The sequence below is a fragment of the Pristiophorus japonicus genome, chromosome 25 (assembly GCF_044704955.1).
Source record: "Pristiophorus japonicus isolate sPriJap1 chromosome 25, sPriJap1.hap1, whole genome shotgun sequence".
Classification (NCBI taxonomy): Eukaryota; Metazoa; Chordata; class Chondrichthyes; family Pristiophoridae; genus Pristiophorus; species Pristiophorus japonicus.
This window is the reverse complement of record NC_092001.1, coordinates 5,815,944-5,828,533: the sequence shown is the minus strand read 5'-3', so window position 1 is coordinate 5,828,533 and position 12,590 is coordinate 5,815,944.

Here is a 12,590-nt window from a genome sequence, read left to right as displayed (position 1 = left end):
CTAAATTCAAAATGGCCACGACCTGACCACGAGGGGCAGCGTTGGAGGAGCGACACGTGGCAACGAGCGGCGAAGCGGATTGGAAGGCCCCCTTAAAGGAGACTGGTAACTGAAAAAAATTTAAAAGGACAGTTTCACTGTAAAGATGACAAGGACTTTAAAGTTAAAAATGCAGTTAGCAAATGCGGGTATGAAAATGTAACGTTGAATTGTGATGCCGGAGTAACTGATGAGAAAATGTAATGAATGCTTGTGTAAGTGATGTTGAGAACAAGTTTGTAACGCTTAATGATGATGAGAGAAATTTAAAAATGCCAAATGCAACCAGGTATGGAGAGACCAAGATAAAATAAATTGATGTAAATGCTGTAATTGACAATGTAAAGAGAGAAAGCAGTGTAGATTGGACTATGTATGAATGGAGCCAATGTGTCATGTATACAAGAAGTATACTGTTAAAGGACACGGGGTTTAACAGGGACAATGTTTATGCCAGAGGAATACCCCAGTGGGAGATCCGCAGGTCCAGCGGGCTACCTGACCATGTAACCTAGTCTTTTGGGACAAATGTGATACCCCAGGAAGGGCTTACACACACAGAGTGTGTACAGACCCACTGCCGGGACAGGGACAGCGGATAATTTGGGCAGCACAGCCACCAATACTGGCGTCCTGCCCCAGATCGGCTCTACATCCCCGATGAGGGTAGCAGCAGACGGGATCAGACCTACTGTGTCCAAAACGGAAGCGATCCAGAGAGCACCCAGACCCCGTAACACGACGGAGTTGCATTCATTCCTGGGGCTCCTGAATTAATTTGATCACTTTCTTCCCAAATTGAGCAAGCTGTTAGAGCCGCTACACGTGCTGCTGCACAAAGGTCGTGAATGGGTCTTGGGGGGGACAGCCAGGAAAGGGCTTCTGATTGAGCACAAAATTTGTTATGCTGCAACAATCTGTTAACGCTATATGACCCATGTAAGAAACTTGATTTAACATGCGATGCGTCGTCCTATGTGGTCAGGTATGTGTTGCAGCATGTGAATGCCAATGGTCAGTTACAGCCGGCAGCTTATGCCTCCAGATGTCTGTCCCAGGCAGAACGGGGCTACGGGATGGTAGAAAAGTAAGCGATTGCATGGATATATGATGTATAAAAATGCACCAGTGCATGTTTGGCAGGAGGTTTGAGCTGGAGACAGATCACAAGTCCCGAACGTCCCTTTTGGCCGACAACAAGGCCATAAATGCAAATGCATTGACTCCCATACAGAGGGGGCACTCACGTTGGCCGCCTATGACGATACAATTCAGCACAGACCGGGCACTGAAAACTGCACCGATGCACTCAGCAGGCTCCCACTAGCCACCACCGAGAGGCCAACCGAGCATGCTGCTGAGATGGTCATGGCTGTTAAAGTTTTCGAAAGCGAAGGCTCACCTGTGACAGCCCATAAGATCAAAATCTGGACAAATATAGACCCACTACTGTCATTAGTCAAGAAATGTGTCCTAAATGGGGACTGGGCAGCCACATACGGAGCATTCCCTGAGGAATTCAAATCATTTCACAGACGCAAAGATGAACTCTCGATTCAGGCAGATTGCCTACTATGGGGAAACCGTGTAGTCATGCCCCAGATGGGCAGAGAGATGTTCAAAAGAGAAATCCACAATGAGCACCCGAGCATTGTCACGATGAAGGCAATTGCCAGGTCACACGTTTGTTGGCCAGAGATAGATGCAGACCTGGAATTTTGTGTTCACAGATGCAACACGTGTGCCCAGCTGGGCAATGCGCACAGGGAAGTCCCCCCTTAGTCCCTGATCCTGGCCCGCCAAACCATGGTCATGTATCCATGTGGACTACGCAGGTCCTTTCATGAGAAAAATGTTTTTGTTTGCAGTAGACGCCTACTTCAAATGGATCGAGTGTGACATTCTCAATTCAAGCACATCCTCCGCCAAGGTAGAAAGTCATCGTGCAATGTTCGCTGCCCATGGTCGACCGGACGCCTTGGTCTGCGACAATGGCCCGTGCTTTACAAGCATTGAATTTCAGGACTTCATGGCAGGAAATGGTATCAACCATGTCAGAACGGCACCGTTCAAGCCGGCCTCAAATGGTCAGGTGGAACGAGCATTGCAGATAATCAAACAGGGAACGCTCAGAATCCAAGGGGGTTGCCTACAAAGCCGCTTATCACGCCTCCTGTTGGCCAATAGATCCCGACCGCACTCGCTCACAGGGGTTCCACCCACAGAGCTGCTAATGAAAAGGACGCTCAAAACCAGGTTATCCATTATACACCCCACCATGAAAGAAATTGTTGAGAGCAGGCGCCAGTCACGATGTGAGTACCATGACAGGAATGCGAGGGTGCGATGTATTGATGTCAATGACTCTGACTTTGTCCTCAACTACGCTGCAGGTCTTATATGACTCGCAGGCACTTGGATTGCCTAAAGAGGGGAATAGGATTCTGATAGTTAAACTTACCAATGGATAAATCTGCCGCAAACACGTGGATTAAACAAAAAGGGGGTTCAGCAACCCCATAGAAGAAGCAGAGGAAGAACACGATATAGAGTTCACTCCTCCACAGGTGACCGAACATCGGAATCAAGCGGAGGAGAGCCCAGTCACTGTGGGCAGTCCGGACAGGCCTGAAGCACCATAAACAGCAGAAACTCAGACCAGCGCCCAACAACTGGATCCCCAACTCAGGCGCTCTACAAGGGAGCGTAAACCACCAGAAATACTTAACCAATGATCCCAATAAGACTTTGGGGAGAGGTGATGTCATGTATTCAACTGTCATTGTAACCCATGTATAAACTGACCTAAGTTGTACACCGTGAGAACATTGACCACAAGGGGGTGAACTTGTGGGAGACACACCTAACCTGGACTTTCAGGTATAAAAGGGGAAGCTCCACCCATTATCATCACTTCAGTGCTGGCTAATAAATGTTACTGGTCACAGAGTGACCTTCTCACAAGTATGGGCCTCGTGAGCATTTATAATCTGTAGTAAGGACATATTAGACAGAGTGTTCAAACTGCCACGGTTCTGGTCTCTGTAAGATCTCCCATTCTGGATTGTTATACTGCGGGGAGTGTCGGGTTAATAAACGGACTAACGCAACAGGAATTGAAAAATAAATTTGATAAGTACTTGCGAGAGAGAATGTGTGACTGAAATCTGAGTCTCAGCCCCTGAACATGCTTTTAATTCGGCAGGCGTTGTAAATGAACAGTTCTGAGAGTGAAGCTGCTTATCTGAGAATTCAAAACTAAATCTACAGCTGGAACTCCAAAGGTTCACACACTTGTTCAGGAAATAATTAGTGATTTCAGTTTAAAGGGAGATGCGTTTGTGCAGCTCTTTCAGAGAAGTTGTGGGTGGCTCTTAAAAGAGCCGTTGTGTTTGGATTTGACCTCACAGGACAGCGTGCAGTTTTACTTGGAGCTGGTGTACTTGGGCAGCGCCTTTGTCCCTACTGAGATGCCGTGCTTGGCCAGCTCCCCGGGCAGCAGCAGGCGCACGGCGGTCCGGATCTCCCGGGAGCTGCTGGTGCGGCGCTTGTTGTAATGGGCCAGGTGGGAAGCCTCACCAGTGATGCGCTCCAAAATATCGTTCACAACCGAGTTCATGATGCCCATGGCCTTGAAGAGATGCCAGTGTCAGGGTAACCTGCTTCGTCACTTTGTAGCTGTAAATGGAGTAACACTCGTTCCTCGACTTTCTGCGCTTCTTGCCGCTCTTCGGTGGCGTTTTAGTGACTGTTTTCTTGGCGCCTTTCTTGGCAGTAACTAATAAGAACATAAGAACATAAGAATTAGGAACAAGAGTACGACATCTAGCCCCTCGAGCCTGCTCCAACATTGAACAGGATCATGGCTGATCTGGCCGTGGAATCAGCTCCACTTACACGCCCGCTCCCCGTAACCCTTAATTCCCTAATTGGTTAAAAATCTATCTATCTGTAATTTGAATACATTCAATGAGCTAGCCTCAACTGCTTCCTTGGGCAGAGAATTCCACAGATTCACAACCCTCTGGGAGAAGAAATTCCTTCTCAACTCGGTTTTAAATTGGCTCCCCCGTATTTTGAGGCTATGCCCCCTAGTTCTAGTCTCCCCGACCAGTGGAAACAACCTCTCTGCCTCTATCTTGTCTATCCCTTTCATTATTTTAAATGTTTCTATAAGATCACCCCTCATCCTGCTGAACTCCAACGAGTAAAACCTTTTCCCCCGGTGGTGGGAGCGTGCTCAGCGGCCGCCTTATTGGTCAGGGCGGTTTCACGGCACATGCACGGTCCTTAGTGCAGGGGCAAAGGGTGGGCGGGGCTTCAGGATGTCTGTCAGTTTGATTGATCACATGTTTATGTCCAGCTCAGTGGCCCCTGAAAGGGAGCCTTGTTGTTCTGATAGTTGTCCGGTGACCCTGCGCCAGCACGCCTCACTCTATTGGGTCAGACCAGCCCAAGCGAACCCTATTGGGCCAGCCCAGGCTCACCCTAATGGGCCAACACAGTCTCATCTCCTTGGGTCAGCCCAGGCTCACACTATTGCGCCAGACCGGGCTCACCCTATTGGGTCACCCAGGCACATCCTATTGGGCCAGACCGGGCTCACCCTATTGGGTCACCCAGGCACATCCTATTGAGCCAGCCCGGGTTGACCCTATTGGGCCAGGACAAAAGGCCCAGTAATCAGCAGAGAAAATCAGCAGCTCATTTATTTTATTCTCACTTTGCGTACTTACCCAACCATGTTAGCTCGAAATGATGAATACCATCTGCCTTTGAATGTGGAAGGAGAAACATTTTTCAGTTCTGTCTGTGGGAAAATATTTCAAACATCAATGTGACTGGAAAAGCAGCGACACACACATATCCTATCCGAGTGAGAATGTTCCAGAGTACTGACTGTGGAAAGAGCTTCAACCAGTTACACAGCCTGAAAAACATCGCACCATTCACAGTGGGGAGAAAATACACATGTTCTGTGTGTGGACGAAACTTCAACTGATCGTCCAACCTGGAGAGAGACAATGACATCTGCTCCACGGAGAAATCATGGAAATGTGAAGACTGTGGGAAAGGGATTCAGTTCCCCGACTGATCTAGAAATCCATCATCGCAGTCACACTGGGGAGAGACCATTCACCTGCTCTGTTTGTGGCCAAGGTTTCACTCAGTCATCTGATCTGCTGAAACTCCAGCGAGTTCAAACTGGGGAGGTGTGGGAAGGGATTTACTCAGTCATTTGAATTGTGAGTTCGCAAGTCACTGCAGGGGTTGGGTTCTACTGTCATGACTGCTGTTAATCACATCCTGACTGAATCGTGTTCATTCTGTGAGTTGGGATTTGTTTCTGCTGACGTTAACTACCCATAAAACTGGGCAGGAGTTTACTATTTTGATATTTCAAATAACACAGTGTGTCGATACTTGATGTCTCCATGATAAGAGGAGACAAATTTGTGTCTTGTTATCGACTGCTTCATTTTGCGCCTTTTCTCGTTTCTAACTGTAGATTGTTTCAGTTCTCAGACCTTTGGTTACTCTCAGGACAAGTCCCAGTTCTCCATACCGTCCAGAGTGCCTTGATGTCCAGTGTCGGGATAGCTAACACGCCCGGGATCTCGAAACACAAAATCCAGTCTGTTAATCACTTGCACATACTGGAATTTTCTTGTGTCCACAGCATCTCTGTCACCTTGAATGTGTGAGTAGAGTATCACCCCTGCTAAGCTGGTTTCAATTTAAATTTGAATCCACACAGTAAATGTATTTTTTTAAATATCTACAATTAAACTGATCACATCAAATAATTGGCAAAGGTTTACAGTCAACTAGATGAATAAGTAAAAACATCATGGCCCAATAACACAGCTCTATATTCACTGGATAAACTCTGCTATCTAATCCTCGAATGTCAGTTGGTGAGATGAGAGACTGAATCACTTTCCACACCCAGCTGATAAACGGCCTCTCCCTGATGTGTTTCCACCCAACGCACATCTGCATCCATTCCCCCAGTCCCCACATTTACAGTGTTCAGTCAGCTGGGCACACGAGTCTCACAGGTTGACGAATGGTTGAAGTTCTATCCACACACAGAACATGTGTGCTGTTTCTCACCGCTGTGATTGGTGTTTTTCCAAAGGCTGATGATAAGGTGATGCTGATGAATCTGGTGAATCTCTCAAATCTTGATGTGATGTTTGGTTTGAGTTACCAAGCTGCAGATCCTCCCATTCAAATATCCTGCAAATGTAGGTTAAAAAAGTTGTTACTTTAAGTACAGGATATAAATTCAGAATAAACAAATCTAGATTATATAGGACATTGTGTCCCCTCCTGACCCTCCAAAGTTGTAAAAGCCTTTTTCTAGACACTCTCCCTCCATCCTTACGGTCTAAAATCAACTGCGAATTACTTTCTCCAGGAAGTGTTGAATCTGGCGGGGTGCAAATCCACAGAAATTTGTTAACCTCTGGTGCTTCACCATCAGTCGACTCAGAGAGTGTCTGCAGGATTTCCACCTTGGTAGTCATCAGAGCCGAATCCAATCCTACCTCCAAATGACATCCACCAACCTCCAAATTGATGTCACTGGATCAGTATCAAGAGCAAGGGTTGTGGCTAATTTTTACTCATATTTAGCCCAGTGGTACTGAGGACAATTATAATCCCTGAACTGCTGCCTTGGCTGAGATCAACTAACAGCCCAGACCAAGGACCGAACTTGGGAACTTCCCAGTCAGTATTGCAGAGTGTTCTAAAATTTGGGGGGTTGAGGGAGGGTTGGAAAGAATATTTTGAAACACATTTTACTCCACCTTTAAACAAAACCTTCGTCACACTGCACAATTCTGAAATTTTTCCAAATTAAACAAGCAAGTCAAATGGATTATAAAAACAATGTGCCATTTTAGAAAGGCTCAAGTCACTCGAATAGACAGCTTTACAATCACAGGACAATACAGAAGGGAGCTCGGTTCGTGAAGTCCACCAACACTCTGAGATAAACTGGACTGATCCTTTAAGTATAAATAGGCAGAGAAAAGAGAGTCGCTGTCCCTTTAAATAGCTGCCCCATTCCCCCGGGCAGTGGGAGGAGCAACGGCGCGCAACCTCTTGAGATACTGACACAGCAAACACCGCCGAATGGCTTCCCGCAGGTTCCTAAAGTCCTAAGAAATAAATTGCCTCAGGGTAAGTAGAACAACTGAAAAAAATGCACACATAGTCGTTGCTATGTGCGTGTGTGTGTGTGTAAACAAAACACATCATTCCGAAACTTTGCGAGAGATAAGCTACTTCCTGCACCAGCTATCATCCAGCATTTTATTTCCAATTATTTACAATGCAATTGCAGAATGTTTAATTCAGTTACCATTTATTGATGACCCATTGTCTTGTATGCTATTGTTTCGAAAGTGATGACAGCATGACCATTCCGTTACCAAGGTGACCATGTCTGTCCGCAGTATTTAGTGGGAAGGGGATGAAATCTTTGCTCTGGTATTTGGACGCTGTGGGAACATCGGCGCAAAATCACACGTTTTAATGTGAAATATATCGGTTTTCTCACATTTCGACCGGCTGTGAGAAATGGTACCTTGAGTAACAAATGGCGGGGCTCGACGGCGAACTTCTCACATATCAAATGTGATCATCCCTAAGTGAAAATCATACCCCTAGACCAACGAGCCGCCGAAGTAAGGAGTGCAGCTCTCAGATTCTGACGGTAGTGAGAAAAGATATTAGGCCCATCGTGCTTGTGCTGTCCCTCAGAGAACTATCAAATTTGTCCCCCTCTCCATAGTCCTACAAATGTTATCCTTTTTACGAATATATTATCAATTTGAAACATGACATGAGCAAAGTACAGCATCCTTGCAAGTAAAAGGGGAATATGGCGATGAGGTTAAATGTGAATGACTAAACGACCAGGAAGGATGAAGCAGAACCCATTACCAGTCCATCGGCTTAACTTCTCGGCCAAATCGTCTCTGCTTTAACACATCGTCAGCCATGCAATCTCCTGCTTTTTGTATCCAAACAAAAATAATGTGCAAGAAAGTCCACTTCACAGCTTGCTCTGCCCGTGCATGCAAATCGACAATGATGAAAACGTGTCATCAGATTCTTTAAGCAAACAGCCTCCCTTTACTTCAGGTGAGTGACTCGAAGAGATGGTTGGTTTCTCGGCAGAATCACAACAAAAAATGGAAAATTTCATGCAACAAGCTAAGTTGACCGCGGCTGGACTCGAACCTGCAATCTTCTGATTACTTCGCAGTGAGAATCGAAGTCAGAGGCCTTATCCATTAGGCCACGCTTCAGCTGCCAACGCCATCTATTGTGTTATTGTGTATATTGCGAGCAAATTCGGGGCCACTGCAATATCAAGGACTGGATTTCGGAAACGATGAGCATATTTCGAGTGAATGAACAGATGCACGGCGATCTGGGTGCGCACCGGCGCAGGCAAGCCCAATGTAAATTGAAATACAACAGTTTAACAATTCGGTCATTGCAGCTGAAATCATACTCCTTCTCAAACTATACAGGATGACCTGGGTTTATGAGAAACTCCGTTTCAAAGGGAAAGATTATGAACCGGAACTGACAACCAGCCCGTTTAAACAGACACAGAATGATCGGGGACTGCAAGGACTTCGCTTTTACCCAGTTGCAGAATGACCCTTGACTGCCAGCAGTTCTCTTTTAAAAAAATAAAGTGAGATTTCTATCATCCCTGAAGGCAATTGTGCATTGGGCCTCAGGACCACGCGGGGCAGAGACGGTTATTGAAGCCACAGGCAGGAAGGAGGGAGGGACGTAAAACCAGCCCAGATTGAAATATATATATATTTAACATTTTAAGAGAATAAATGCATTTAAATTTTATTTTAAAAAAATTGAATTTGAGTATTTTTAAATAAATAAATAATTGATTCATAATCTATATATTTTTTGATTGAAGGAAGGCTGTGTGACTGAAAGAATTTCAATGGAAATGAGGTGTGCAGTCAATCATTGCCCAAACACAGTAAGCCCATAGTGGAAGACAAGTCACGAGGGAATATATGGGCTACAAAGGCGATCTTTTAAAGTCGCGTGTGTCTTTCTGCTAGATATGACAGCAGCTGCTTGTGCTGTTAAAGAGGTCAAATGTAATAGAGCCCGGTGCAGGCGGAACAGAAAAAGCATATTCTTTTGGAAGTTCAAAATTTGGGATTACATATAAATATACACATATTTATAGATGTATAAACAAAGTCAGTCAGTCAGTCATGTCTTGTCTTGTCTTGTCTTGGTTTGATTTGATTTGAATTTGAAAATAAGGATGGAGGATGTCGTCATATCACACAGCCCACACGCAGGCCCTGGCTAAAATCGCTATATTTCTTACTTGTGTATTTTCCCTTCTTTCAGATGTGGAATAGCAAAATCCCACAGCAGATTCTTCTACCGTCAGACAGTCCACGAAGGAGTGTTCAATCAAATCAGTACGGTTTCAAGTTGCATGTAATGCAGTTTTCTCACATGACAGTAATATCGCACAGCACGTTTGCACACACTCTGGCTTACACAAACACACAAACAAACTAAAATTCTTGCAACCTCCAAAGGCAGGTTTTGAAACTTTAAATTGGAAATCCGTGACAGACAGCAGATCACTTTTAAACAGACACAGAATGATGCGGGTCTGATAGCACACCATTTTAAACAGACAGAGAATGATCTCGGACAGACAGCACATCCGCTTAAAAGGGACACGGAAATAGAATGAATAAAAACAGATAAATATGTAAAACTCGACAGGTCGTGCAGAGTCTGTGGAGGAAGAATCCGGTTTCACGTTCTGTCGGATAATCATTCCGATATTTTCGGAAAAAGTTACAGATTACAGATTTTTTCAACAAAAATAGCGCCTGGAAAAAATACGCAGCGAGAAAGGTCAAATGGGAACGCCTGTGATACAGTGGAACACAGGAGTGATTAAATAATAAATGGCACAATGGAAAAAGGCAAAGTGGGTGGTAATCGGCCAATAACGTAACAAAGGATGGTCCAGAGGAGGTGTTCGTGGGAATAGCAGAACCATGACCAGGCAATATAGGGTGTCATAGCCTTTTAATCAGACCAGGCAGCTTTGCCAGCCCGGATTGATTCCCTGTCCGCTTTGAATTCGGCAGCCAAGAGACTAATTCAAAAGGCAGCTTCTCACATCTTTTCAGCTCTGGAGAAACAGGACGCACTGATATTCAGGGCAGAGGTGGAGATTGACGCTGCATGTCAGCTTATCCCAATTGAGGTGAGCTTATGCGTACAGACAGCAAGATATACTGATCAAGTATTGGCCGGAACCAAACAAGGGTTTAGGTTATCCAACGAGTCACAGAGCCGAGTACCTCTGAGATATTTCAACTTTACTGAGTTTGGCGGGTTTCACTTTGCTCTGGGATTTGGATGCTAAGCGAACATCGGCGCAAAATCACAAGTTTTAACGTGAAATATGTCTGTTTTCTCACATGTCGAGTAGCTGTGAGAAGCGGAACTTTGAGTAAAACATGGCGGGGCTCGTCCGGGATTTGGCCCGAGACCTCCCGCATTTCAAATCTGATCATTCCTAAGCGAGATTCATACCCGTAGACCAACGAGCCGCCGACAGTGAAAAGCGCAGCTCTCAGATTCTGACGGTAGTGAGAAAAGATATTAGGCCCATCGTGCTTGTGCTGACCCTCAGAAACCTATCTAATTAGTCTCCCTCGTCATTGTGCTGCAACTGTTCACCTTTTGACGAATATATTATTAATTTGAGACATGACATGAGGAAAGTACAGCATCCCTGTAAGTAAAAGGGGAATTTGGCGATGAGTTTAAATGTGAATGACAAAACGAGGTCAATGTTGTTAGCCAACGACGATGAGGCTGGGATTCGAACCCATGTGTGCAGAGCACAATGGATTAGCAGTCCATCGCCTTAACTTCTCGGCATCCTCGTCACTTGTGCAGCCCATCGTCAGCCATTCAATCTCCTGCTATTAATGTCCAAACAAAAATAACGTGCAAGAAAGTCCACTTCACAGCTTGCTCTGCCCGTGCATGCAAATCGACAATGATGAAAACGTGTCATGAGATTCTTTAAGCAAACAGACTTCCTTTACTTCAGGTGATTGACTGGAAGAGATGGTTGGTTTCTAGGCAGAATCACAACAAAAAAAGTAAAATTTCACGCAGCAAGCTAAGTTGACCGTGGCAGGACTAGAACCTGCAATCTTTTGATAACTTTGTGGTTATAATCGAAGTCAGACGCCTTATTCATTAGGCCACGCGGCCGCTGCCAACATTAGCCGTTGTGTTATTGTGTATATTGCTAGCAGATTCGGGGCAACTGCAATATCAAGGATTGGATTTCGGAAAAGAGGAGCATATTTCGAGTGAATGAACAGATTCACGGCGATCTGGGTGCGCACCGGCGCAGGCAAGCGCAATGTAAATTGAAACACAACAGTTTAACAAATCGGTCATTGAATCTGAAATCATACCCCTTCTCAAACTATACAGGATGACCCGGGTTTACGAGGAAATCCGTTTCAAAGTGAAAGATTATGAACCGGAACTGACAACCAGCCCGTTTACTCAGACACAGAATGATCCGGGACTGCAAGGACATCGCTTTTACCCAGTTGCAGCATGACCCTTGAATGACAGCAGTTCTCTTGTAAAAGAATAAAATGAGATTTCTATCATCCCTGAAGGCAATTGTGTATTGGGCCTAAGGACCACGCGGGGCAGAGACGGTTATTGAAGCCACAGGCAGGAAGGAGGGAGGGACGTAAAACCAGCCCAGATTGAAATATATATATAATTAACATTTTAAGAAAATAAATGCATTTAAATTTTATTGTTTTAAAAATTGAATTTGTGTAGTTTTAAATAAATAAATAATTGATTCATAATCTATATATTTTTTGATTGAAGGAAGGCTGTGTGACTGGAAGTATTTCATTGGAAATGAGGTGTGCATCAATAATTGCCCAAACACAGTAAGCCCATAGAAACATAGAAACATAGAAAATAGGTGCAGGAGCAGGCCATTCAGCCCTTCTAGCCTGCACCGCCATTCAATGAGTTCATGGCTGAACATGAAACTTCAGTACCCCCTTCCTGCTTTCTCGCCATAACCCTTGATCCCCCGAGTAGTAAGGACTTCATCTAACTCCCTTTTGAATATATTTAGTGAATTGGCCTCAACTACTTTCTGTGGTAGAGAATTCCACAGGTTCACCACTCTCTGGGTGAAGAAGTTTCTCCTCATCTCGGTCCTAAATGGCTTACCCCTTATCCTCAGACTGTGACCCCTGGTTCTGGACTTCCCCAACATTGGGAACATTCTTTCTGCATCTAACCTGTCTAAACCCGTCAGAATTTTAAACGTTTCTATGAGGTCCCCTCTCATTCTTCTGAACTCCAGTGAATACAATCCCAATTGATCTAATCTTTCTTGATAGGTCAGTCCCGCCATCCCGGGAATCAGTCTGGTGAACCTTCGCTGC